A 10,348-nucleotide genomic window follows, 5' to 3' on the forward strand; every position below is an offset into this window, starting at 1 on the left:
CTATAGTACCTCCTAGTTTTTATATATAAAAAATCATGTTTTGAAAAATGTTTGCCTTTTCAAATTTAAAGTTAAATTTTTTTTGTGTTTTTAAAATGTTTACAAATTCGAAAAATATTCACAACTGTACTTCCTGGTTTAAAAAAATGTTTGTGCTTAAAAAAATACTCAGGGAAAAAATCTCTACCTACTAATAAACTACGTTATTGGAAATTTTGCAGAAAAGACCCTCTTTTTCTTCAAATTCAACCCGCAATCCTTTTTTGAGTGACTCCCTCAGTTAATGTTTCGTTTTTGCAGAAACGACCATGTAGTTTAGTATATTCAAGCCGCAGTCCTTTAAACATACATCACCCAACGATCCGCTTCCTGTTCCCCACGCACGAGCGCGCGTCGCCGCCACCGCCGGTCGCCCCGTCCTCGACTGGATCTGGACCCTCCCTGCCGGGATCCACGTGCCCAGCCACCTGCGCCGTCCCATGCGCCATCGCACGCCGGAGGACCTGCGCCTTGCCTTCCTCGCCATCGAGCACAAAGGCGCTCGATCCAGACGACGCCACCGTTGACCGCTCCTCTGCCTCGCCGCCTCCGCCGTCCCCATGTGTCTCCTGGACATGGAGAGAGAGCACGGGAGGGAAGGAGGAAGGAAGAGGGAGGCGTGGCCGTGGTTGGTTCTCCGGCGGCGTTGGATCGGTGCATGGCCGCAGAGCTCCTGCTCGGGGCCGCGAAGATCTAGGGAGGGACTCGGGTGCGAGGCTGCGGGTCTATGCAGAGATGGCGCTGCTCCTTCAACTTTTGAAGAATGCGCTGAGACATCAGCTAGATCCGCAGGTCTTGCTCCCCAAAATCCATCCCTTCTCTTCTTTGGTCCAATCTGGACTGTTAATTCCGTCAAGAGGTGTGAATCATCGTTTTACTGGATGCTCTCCCGATCATTTCTTCATATGCATTTTGTGGGTAGCAAAATGTTCTCTCTGTATGGATTTGAAAAAGGACCAACTCTTACGAAATACTTCTTAAATAGGATGTGCGATTTTGATAGTATTTTCTATGAATTTTGGGAAAATTTATGTTATATAGCATGCTTCATTAATTCTTTTAGCTCAAGATAGCTCCCTTGGTGATTCTTTTCAATGAAGGACTTGCTCTCCAGCATGTGGTTTGGTATTTCTTGACTGCAAGTATTCAGCAGCTACAACTGAACTGAAGATCAGCAAGTATTTAAGCAACACATATGTTTGGTTCGCATGTGTTATAACCAGATCAACGAAGTTTCTGCACATCATGAGTAAGAGGCGAAGAAATCATGTTTGCAAATGGCCATCGATTAAACCGCAGTATTTTCAATGAACTGTGGTAACTCTTGCCTAGAAAAACTGCATGAGAAAAAGTCTTGCTTCAGGTGAATTTTTGCGTTATCATCTTTTGTACAGGTTGAAACTATCAAGTGTTAACTTTTGTGGTTTGTTAACAAGACTGTTCATCATATCCACTTGTGCAGGTACCATAACCAGAGTCACTTATTCGGCATGGTTTTATACTGGAATTAACCACATAACTAATTTTGTTTTACCACCTTGACGCCTTCAGTTACATAGAACTTCTGTCAATGCCCAACCGATAATGTACAAGTACAATTTTATAGATGGTTCAAGTGAAGTTCTGCAAAGTGAATCAATTCTGCAAGATACCATGCCATACATTTTTCCTTGGTAGCATTAACATGTATAGATCATTTTATTGTGTACAACAAAGTCAACAATACATGTTTGTATAACCATGGCTTTGGTCAATTTCTGCCATCGAGCTTCTGCGAAAATGTGACCAGGAACTAATTATGTGGTAATTCAGTATAGAACCTGACACTAAATAATACTCCCTTCGTTCACTAATGTAAGACCTTTTAGCTTTTTCTTGATCAGTTTCTCTTCTTCAGTTGTTGGCTGCCCGTGCAACAATTTTTCTTGAACCAAGTACTTTGCACTATATTTTGAACTTTCTAATTTTGTTCCGTGACATGTTTTTGCAGCCTTCCATTCAAAATTAGATCTGGAGGCCTTCGGATAACAATAAATTTTACCTTTGTTTGTTCATGCTTGATAAATTTGTTTTCCAACTGATTATTTGTTGTTACAAATTTCAGATTTTGACAGGTTTGGGTCCATCTATAACATGCTTGACCGGGCGATCACGCGGCTATCGAGCACTCTTATCTTCTGGTCATAAGCTCTTACTAAGGTCTGGTCTCCCACAGCTCCCCTGCACAAAAACATTTAACCAATTTTTTTGTGTGTGCAATCGTTTGAGTTTTTTTTCTTTAGTGGTAAAAAAGAAGTGCAAGTGTTAGGTCAACATAGTATAGAAGGGAAAGTGTCCGCTCGCTCCCTACGGTTCCAAGCACAATTATAGATTGTTGGCAAAAAAGTAGAGTTCCAGTTGCATGCTCAAGTGTGTGATTGTTGTTATTCCTGTAGACAAAGGAACTGATAGTGAAGATTCAATTGCTCGGAGAGCAAATCATGAACCGCGAGCAGAATATTCTCTAACTGAAATATATTTGATCTGTGTGTGTATCCTGGCCACTTGATTATTGAGTAATGCCGTTTGTCTTCCCATTTGATTTCTCATATTAAGCTACTAATTAATTTTGATAATTCCTTTTATTTTACAACGCTATTGCATATGTTTTCCTATGGAAAATAAACTAGAGTGAATTAACGATTTGTGTTTATTTAGATGTTGTCGGTCGGGTGTCCTCTACTACTGAAGTTTTACCACGATCTGGTGGTGCTTGAGAGCAGAGACGACATACTTTCATCAGCAGTGGCCAAACCCCCACCGCCGCCGGTGCTGTACACCCCTGTACCCCTCGACATCCAGTGCCTCGCGTCTGCCCAACATGAAAACCTCCTCAATAGGTACATCTCTGAATTTTTCCCTTGCTAGAGAAAGTCGAGCATTGTTTTGCCGTAGCTATAATTTGAGTTTAGAAAGTATACTACTCTCTTTTTTACGTCAATTTTTTTAGTTGATTTTGCTCCAGGATAGTGCCCTTTATGTGCATGAACTAATGGGTGTGTTCACAACATAGAGCAGCTTCTCCGTCCAGTCTCATGTCTTTCTCTTTAGCAGGGATCAGTGAGTACTACCGAGCAAAAAAGTCCTTCTCTTCGTCATATTTCTTCCTTTTCCTTACTACTTTTGTGGCCCAAATCTCATGATGGCTCTATGTCTGTTCTTTTTGTTGACATGGATTTTACCCTGAAAGTTTCCTTCTGATCTACAATGTTCTGCCATCTAAATTTTTCTATATATTATGAATGAGTAGACACTGGTGCAGAAGCCCAATTGGATGAAATTAGGGACTACAGAGAGGTATAATTATTAATTAATTCATTTCTTTAAAAGATATGCAACTAGCAGAGTTTCTTACTTTTATGAATTGGATTATGACCGAATTGAAGAACTTATGTGGACAGCCCGGCAGATTTCAATGGCAAGACTTTTGTACAATTACAGTGGCAGATTTCAGAAATTTGTAGAGCACATGATTTACAATAACAAGATATTCTGTCAGGGTCTGTACTTTTTATCCATTGCACTAATCTTTTGCTTTGAGCGATTGGCTAAAAAAAGTACTTCCTTTGGAATAATCTATCGTGCACTCACAAGTATAATCTCTCCATTTCCTTTTTTTTTGTTCTTCCGTCAGTAGCTACTATTTGCCGGTGGGTAAATCACTCATGGTATTTTAATGAGGTTCATTCTAGCTGTTTGCTCACGAGAACAGAAACATTTTATCTGTTGGCTAAATGAAAGTACATTCTTTGAATTTGCCACTTTTCCTGCACTCGCAAGTATAATCTCTCCATTTCCTGGATTTTTTATTCTTCCGTTAGTAGTATTTCTTTTAGCTACATTCTGCCATAGCATAAATTGCTCATGCTATTTTAGTAAGATTCACTCCTGCTCTATGCTCACTAGAACGGAAAAAATATATATTATCTGCTTATTTTAGCGTCGCATGTCGCTCACAGTATTCATGGTCACAGATAAAACAGTAATAAACTGCCCTTCTCTGTCAAAACTTACGGAGTACAAAGTTGTCATGTCTGATCAGCAAATGATTTGCGCTTCTTTGGCACATATATATCACGGTACAGTATATGATTTTCAAAGTTCTTAATTTTAAATTTTCATTTTCTGGCATAGCCATGGATATCAACAATCAGTCAAGCAAAGAAATATTCATGGGAGATATACAGGGATCCACAAGAATGTGCACCGTATGGCACTACCCTTTTGTCATTGAGCCACTATCACATTTTGGTCAGCAATCAGTTCAAGCAATTCTCGGCGCCTTTAGTCAGAAGCTGGAATTTACAACTAAACGAACATCAAGCAACAGAAGAAAGGGTGGTCATCTCTTTTTCTTGGCACCAAGATGCCATACAAGCATTGAGACATCGGAAACACACAAGAAGTTTGTATATAAATGATTAGCCTTTTAGAAGTATATGGCGTTGCTTAAACTATGTTTCTTTTGGCAACACCATATGAAATGGAGAAAGTTTTAGGTTTAGGATAAAATTGTTCTAGATTTTGAGAAAATTGTTACAGATCCATGAGAAAAATGTCCCAACTTTAGGAAATTAACTATCCATATTTTCGGTTATTGGTTAATAAGCTGGCCACAATAGTTTTTTTTATTTCTAAGCAAGCTGGTCACAATAGTTAACCCAATATATTCCTGGTCTTTATGTTTCTCAGACTACATATGCCTCACATTAATACCGGACAATAAGTACACCATCGTGTGTGGAGAGCACCTGCAACCGCGGCGGTGGGAATAAAATAGCAAAGCCGCAAACCAAACAATGCACATATTTCTTAGCCATTTTGCAAAGATGGTCTGGCCCAAAGCATAATTCTTGATGTTGAGAATAGTTGATGTGGGTCATAAATCAAACAATTACTCGGCGCCCAATTACTCGTGTAATAGGCTATGCTTACAGGGTGTGATGAATTTTTTTCTCCCGATGCAACGCATGGGCATTTTTGCTAGTAAAAAGAGAAATATTGTTATTTTGAAAATGTTCCAGTTTAAATTTTTAATTAAAAACTTTCCAAAAAATTTGCGTTGTAAAATATATTCACTTAAAAAAACAAATATTTTCCTCTCAGTATCTCGCACGACTGCGAGCTTAATTTAAAACTTTGCGCTGCCAAATAAACACTAACAATTGTTAGTCTAATGGCTGGCATTCCAAGAACTCCAGCGTGAGCAACTGGGTTCGAACCCTGACAGCGTAGTATTTTTTTCTTGGTATTACTAGCAAAAGAGCCCGTGCGTTGCAATGGAAGAAAAAAAATACCACACACCTCAAATTAGTAGATAATATTTTTTTGTCATGACTTTAAATATTACACACCAAATTAAAAACTATAAACATTTTCAAAAAAATCATTTGAGGTTTCTTTATATTTCATAGCAAATATGCTCGTGCGTTGCAACGGCATAAAAAAGTATCCCCGCAGAACGTACAGGCGTTTGGCACGTGCACGTTATAATCGGCTACCTCCGTAAACGGTTCCGGGCTAGTTGTCAATCGATACCACAAACAACCCCCCTATAAAATGATGCGTTACCGCACATCCTCCTCCGACGATCCTCTACTCCTGGACCAGCGATCTTGAGGCTAGCTATGTACTGATCAGCAACGCAAACCTTTTTCTACAATGGGCTTTTGGTTGGGCTGGACTTTTTCTCAAATCTTGGAGTAGGTAGGGTGCAACGGCCGCTACAGTGTCGAATAATCCCACCTCGTAGGAACCAGGCAGGAGACCATATACGAATGACACGTCATGGACGAAAACTAAAGAAAATACGTAATGTAGGACCAACTAAGCGGGACGAAACCAAAAATATCACCTCCCTTTAATAATAGGTATATATATAGATATAGATATAGATTAGACAAATGCCCGTGCGTTGCAACGTGAAAAACAATGTTTATTATTTCTACTAATCTGCCTGACCAAGGAACCATGTCGTTGAACGATAGTCCCTGATAATGAAAAAAAGATAGTTCATTTGGTCAGGATATGGGTTATGATTTCAAGTAAATTGATCTGTCTGAACAACTAAGTTTTGATTGTTAGTTCATTCTTTACATTATTTGTTCATTCTTAAAATTTAAAACTAAAAGAGAAAAAGGGCAATATCTATAAATATGAAGTAATAGCAGCAAGCAATCTAACATGTAGAATAATAATTGCAGCCGCAAGCAAACCAATCGAGAGAACTATATCCATATGCACATTTTCAACTTCTGCATAATTTTGGCTCCATGTCGACAGTCAAAAATCCTTACTCAACATGAAAGATGAACTATGTATAAATTGCCTCCACCCTATTTATAGAAACATGTGCCAAGAACCTTGCAACATGTGCAAAGTAAATAAATAAATTTCTAGTTATTTGTTATTCCAGCATAGCAATTCATTGAGGATATCTGAAGACTCTATTAATATTTGGGATATCAGGTCATCAGAGGACCAGCCTCATCATCATGAGGGCCTTTTGTTTCCCGCTGACGTGCAGCATGTTGTCGTCTTAATCTTAATTGGCCTGGTTTTTATGTATAGCATCGATTCGTGTCTCTTGTGGACTCCATGACAATCTCTGCCTACATCCCACATCCGCTATCTCACCACTTAGGTGGTAATCATCCAACAGCCAATTTTTGGATATGTGCAAATTTTGCACGTATATAAACTAGTATGGTTGGATGTAGAGGGCCGAGGTGGGACTATTCATAATTGGATGAACCCTGTAGACGGCCGAGGTGGGATTATTCATAATTCGACGAACCCTCTTACATAGAACACACAAACATGGGCTACGTCAACTGGTCAAAGCTTTTTACGCTGAGCGGAAGAACCTGAGTTCAACTCCAAATACCTCCGCTATTTTTGCATCATTTGCCAGCTTAGATGGGCCAAGTTGGGCCAGTGGAAAATAATGTGGTCTGTCTCGGACGACGGACAACGAAAATCTGGATTAATTGCGTGCTTGGAAGATTAGTACCACCTCATTTATATTGTGATTCGTAAAAGCGTATTATGACACGAGAAGAAAGCGTATTGTGACGGTGAACCCATGGAGTCAATCCGTGCTTTATTATTAGGGAAAGAAGGGAAAGATTTTATTGGTGCAGCATGTTGGTATATGCTAATGGGCTGGCCCATTATGGCTTTGTTCGTCCTGTGATTTTTTTTTCAACAGAAAAGATCGGGAGAACGATAAAACTACCGAACGAAGAAACACCTGGGACGTACGAAAATTATCTACCTCCCATCATAAACCAAAAAATTTAGAGAAACAATCCTCCCTTTAATATTAGGGAAAGATTATGACAGGTGGGTCCCATATTTGTTGACGTGGCGTAACGGTTCATCACAAATGGCATTAGACAGTGGTTAGTGCCGAATTTACAAAATAGCCCCTGATGTTTTGCATAGGCACCCTTCATTCATAATAGCAAAAAGCAATCAGCCCCCGATCTGGCCCATCTTGCTCATCCCCGCAGGCGCTCCCCGCCGGTCACTGCATGCGCTGCACTGCTGCTGCTCGCCTCGACGGCCACGCCCACACCGCTCCTCATCGGCCTCGCCCGCTCCCTCCACCTCCTTGCGGGTGGCGCCAGGCCAGCGCCGACCACACGCTGGAGTCCGAGGCGGCGCCCTCTGCAAGGCCGGCCCACACGTCGAAGCAGCACTGCAGGTCACCATGGCGTGCCTCGAGGAGGAGTTCCACCAGCGCTTTACCAACGGTGAGGAGGAAGAGGCCAGCGGTAGCTCTGGCTTCGCGCCCGCCACGGGCTACGAGCTAGCCAGGTCGAAGTCGGCGGCCACGATCGAGGCGCATGGGTCGATCGGAGAGACCACGACCACTCGGATCTAGCGAAGGAGACGAGGGGAGTGCTGGCCGACGAAGGCCGTGTGCTCCTGCTGCCTGCGTGGGACGGCAATGCTCCTCCTGGCCGCTGAAGACCAGCGAGGCAGCAAGCATTTGGGGGGCGGCTCGTGCTGCGTGCTCTGGTGGCACAACTTGTAGCAGAGAGAGAGAGAGAGAGGGTCAGGGGAGGAGAGGAGGGGCGGCGTCGTGAGCAGGTCTGCCGGCGGCGGGGCCAGTCAGCACGCACGAGGGAGAAGGGTGTGTTGGCTTTTTTGTTTGTTCAAGGAGGTGTTTTTGGCAAAACAAAACATCTAACGACATCTAGCCCGAACCGTTATGCCATGTCATAAAAAAGGGCCCACATGTCATAATCGAGGTTAAAATACCCAAAACAACGAATCAGTGCTTTCTGCAAAAGATTAAGCCTAGAATCAGTGTTTTCTGGCAGAAATTCGTAAGAGTGTTTTCTGCAAATCTATGCTTCGATGTGGTGGTTTTCTGCAATTCACTCTATTAAATGGGCTATATTTTTTCAGCAATGGTGGCCTCTAGGGAAGAAGCAGGACAGTGACGCGTTGGTTGAAGTGCTCTGAAGGATCAAATAACTTCACACGTTTCATAGGAGCAATTAAGGCCATAATATCTCTCCGCTTTATCCATTCAGCACTCACTCTGAGTAGCGAAATGTACCCTTTTGGCTGTTCTTGTAGTTGAACTTCCTCCTTGGTATGTAATATTTTTTTCGAAGGGCCTAGGCCGTTCTTTCATTAGATAGAAAAAAGAGAGCAGTACAAAGGTAAAACAGTCTAGGCGGTCTAGAGCTGATTGCCAACAGAGTCAGAACTCCGAAAATACAGCGCATAAGCTGGCCTAGCTGGGCTCAAGGCAAAACAAGAAGATGCAGAGAAGAAATCAAAAAAGGTCACCGATACAACCCGCTGCTCTCCGGGCCCTGATGTCTTCTCTAATTAAATCCAGCACCCTTTCAACGCTGCAGACCACATGCTAAAAAGTTCTCGCATTTCTTTCTTTCCAGATCCTCCAGTGGATGAGAATGATAATGGTGTCAAAATTGCGCCTGTCAGACTTGGGGATATCCTTCCGTGTTCCCAGCCACCAATCCTCAGTATTGGCATAGCTGTCATCCGGAACAAGAAAATACGCTCTCGTCCAGTCCCTGAACCTCCTCCAAACCTGCTGAGTGAACCAACAATGCACAAAAAGATGTGTGCAGTCTTGATGTGTCGAGATGCACAACGAACAGTTGCCATTAGAAGGCCAATTCCTCCTCTCCAAATTATTTGCGGTCAAGCACCTGCGATGAACAGCGAGCCACATAAAGAATTTGCATTTTTGGGGTGCTTTGGATTTCCATATTGGCTTGTGGCAAGCAAAGTGCACATTCACAGCAAAGAACATGTTATATCATTAGTAGAAAACATGGCTTTGGTCCAGGCCGAGGTGGCCCATTAGTCCCGGTTCAGACCAGAACCGGGACCCATGGGGCCATCTGTCCCGGTTCGTGAGGCCAGGGGCCTGCCGGGCCTCGTGGGGGCATTGGTCCCGGTTCGTCATGCCCCTTTGGTCCCGGTTCGTCCCACGAACCGGGACCAATGGGCCTCGCTCCTGGCCCACCACCATTGGTCCCGGTTGGTGGCTTGAACCGGGACCACATGCTTCCCTTTGGTACCGGTTCATGCCACGAACCAGGACCAATGAGGTGCCTATATATACCCACTCGCCGGCGAGCAGAGGACTCCACACTGCTCTGTTTTTTCTGGCCGGCGAGGGGAGAGCTTTGTGGTGCTCTAGCTCACCTCCTATGGACATGAGGTGTTTGATGAAATGCCCGAGCCACACTAGTTAAGCTTTCTCCTCTCGAAGCTCGACCTCAAAGCTCCATTTTCCTCGAGATTTGTCTAGGTTTAGCGGCCCGTCACGTCCCACTCCCGTCTTCACCGCCGTGGATCGCCCGCACCGATCTCGTCGACGGCACCACCGTGGTGAGCCTCTTGTTCTTATCTTCTTTCTGAAAGAAAAAATTCTTACTTTAGGTAGATAGATACTTGTCTAATTTTCTTACTTTTATTATTGCTTGTTATTATATAGTGCGATGGTTTTGGTATCCGCCCTCGTCGGCCCTCGTCCTGGCTATGATTCGGATGTGGTATATATTATCTTTTTATAACTATTTGGTTCATTTATTGTTTATGACAATTATGCCGACCAACGTGACATAGATTTTATTTATCTAGGAGGTAGTTGAACCGGAAATTCCAACCGACCCTATTGTCGAGAGGTTAAATTTAGTTGAAGAAGAAAACAATTACTTGAAGGAAAAAATAAAAAAATTGAGGAGGAGAAGATGATATTGGAGTTGCATGTTGC

General features: G+C 42.7%; 1 long non-coding RNA gene across 18 annotated transcripts; it reads left to right on the forward strand.

Annotated features, from left to right (window-relative positions):
- The first annotated feature begins 328 nt into the window (after nt 1–328).
- On the forward strand, nt 329–4,675 carry LOC125528040 (uncharacterized). Of its 18 annotated transcripts, XR_015610393.1 has the most exons (4): nt 329–2,238; nt 2,737–3,375; nt 3,480–3,578; nt 4,053–4,675. It is a non-coding gene; the product is annotated as an uncharacterized LOC125528040 (long non-coding RNA). The 18 variants fall into 18 exon arrangements; XR_015610391.1 differs by having other exon boundaries at nt 2,737–4,157; nt 4,266–4,675; XR_007292309.2 differs by having other exon boundaries at nt 2,737–3,578.
- The last annotated feature ends 5,673 nt before the right edge of the window (nt 4,676–10,348 follow it).

This window comes from Triticum urartu, chromosome 7A (genome assembly GCF_056163025.1).
Source record: "Triticum urartu cultivar PI428250 chromosome 7A, HENAU_Tu73, whole genome shotgun sequence".
Lineage (NCBI taxonomy): Eukaryota > Viridiplantae > Streptophyta > Magnoliopsida > Poales > Poaceae > Triticum > Triticum urartu.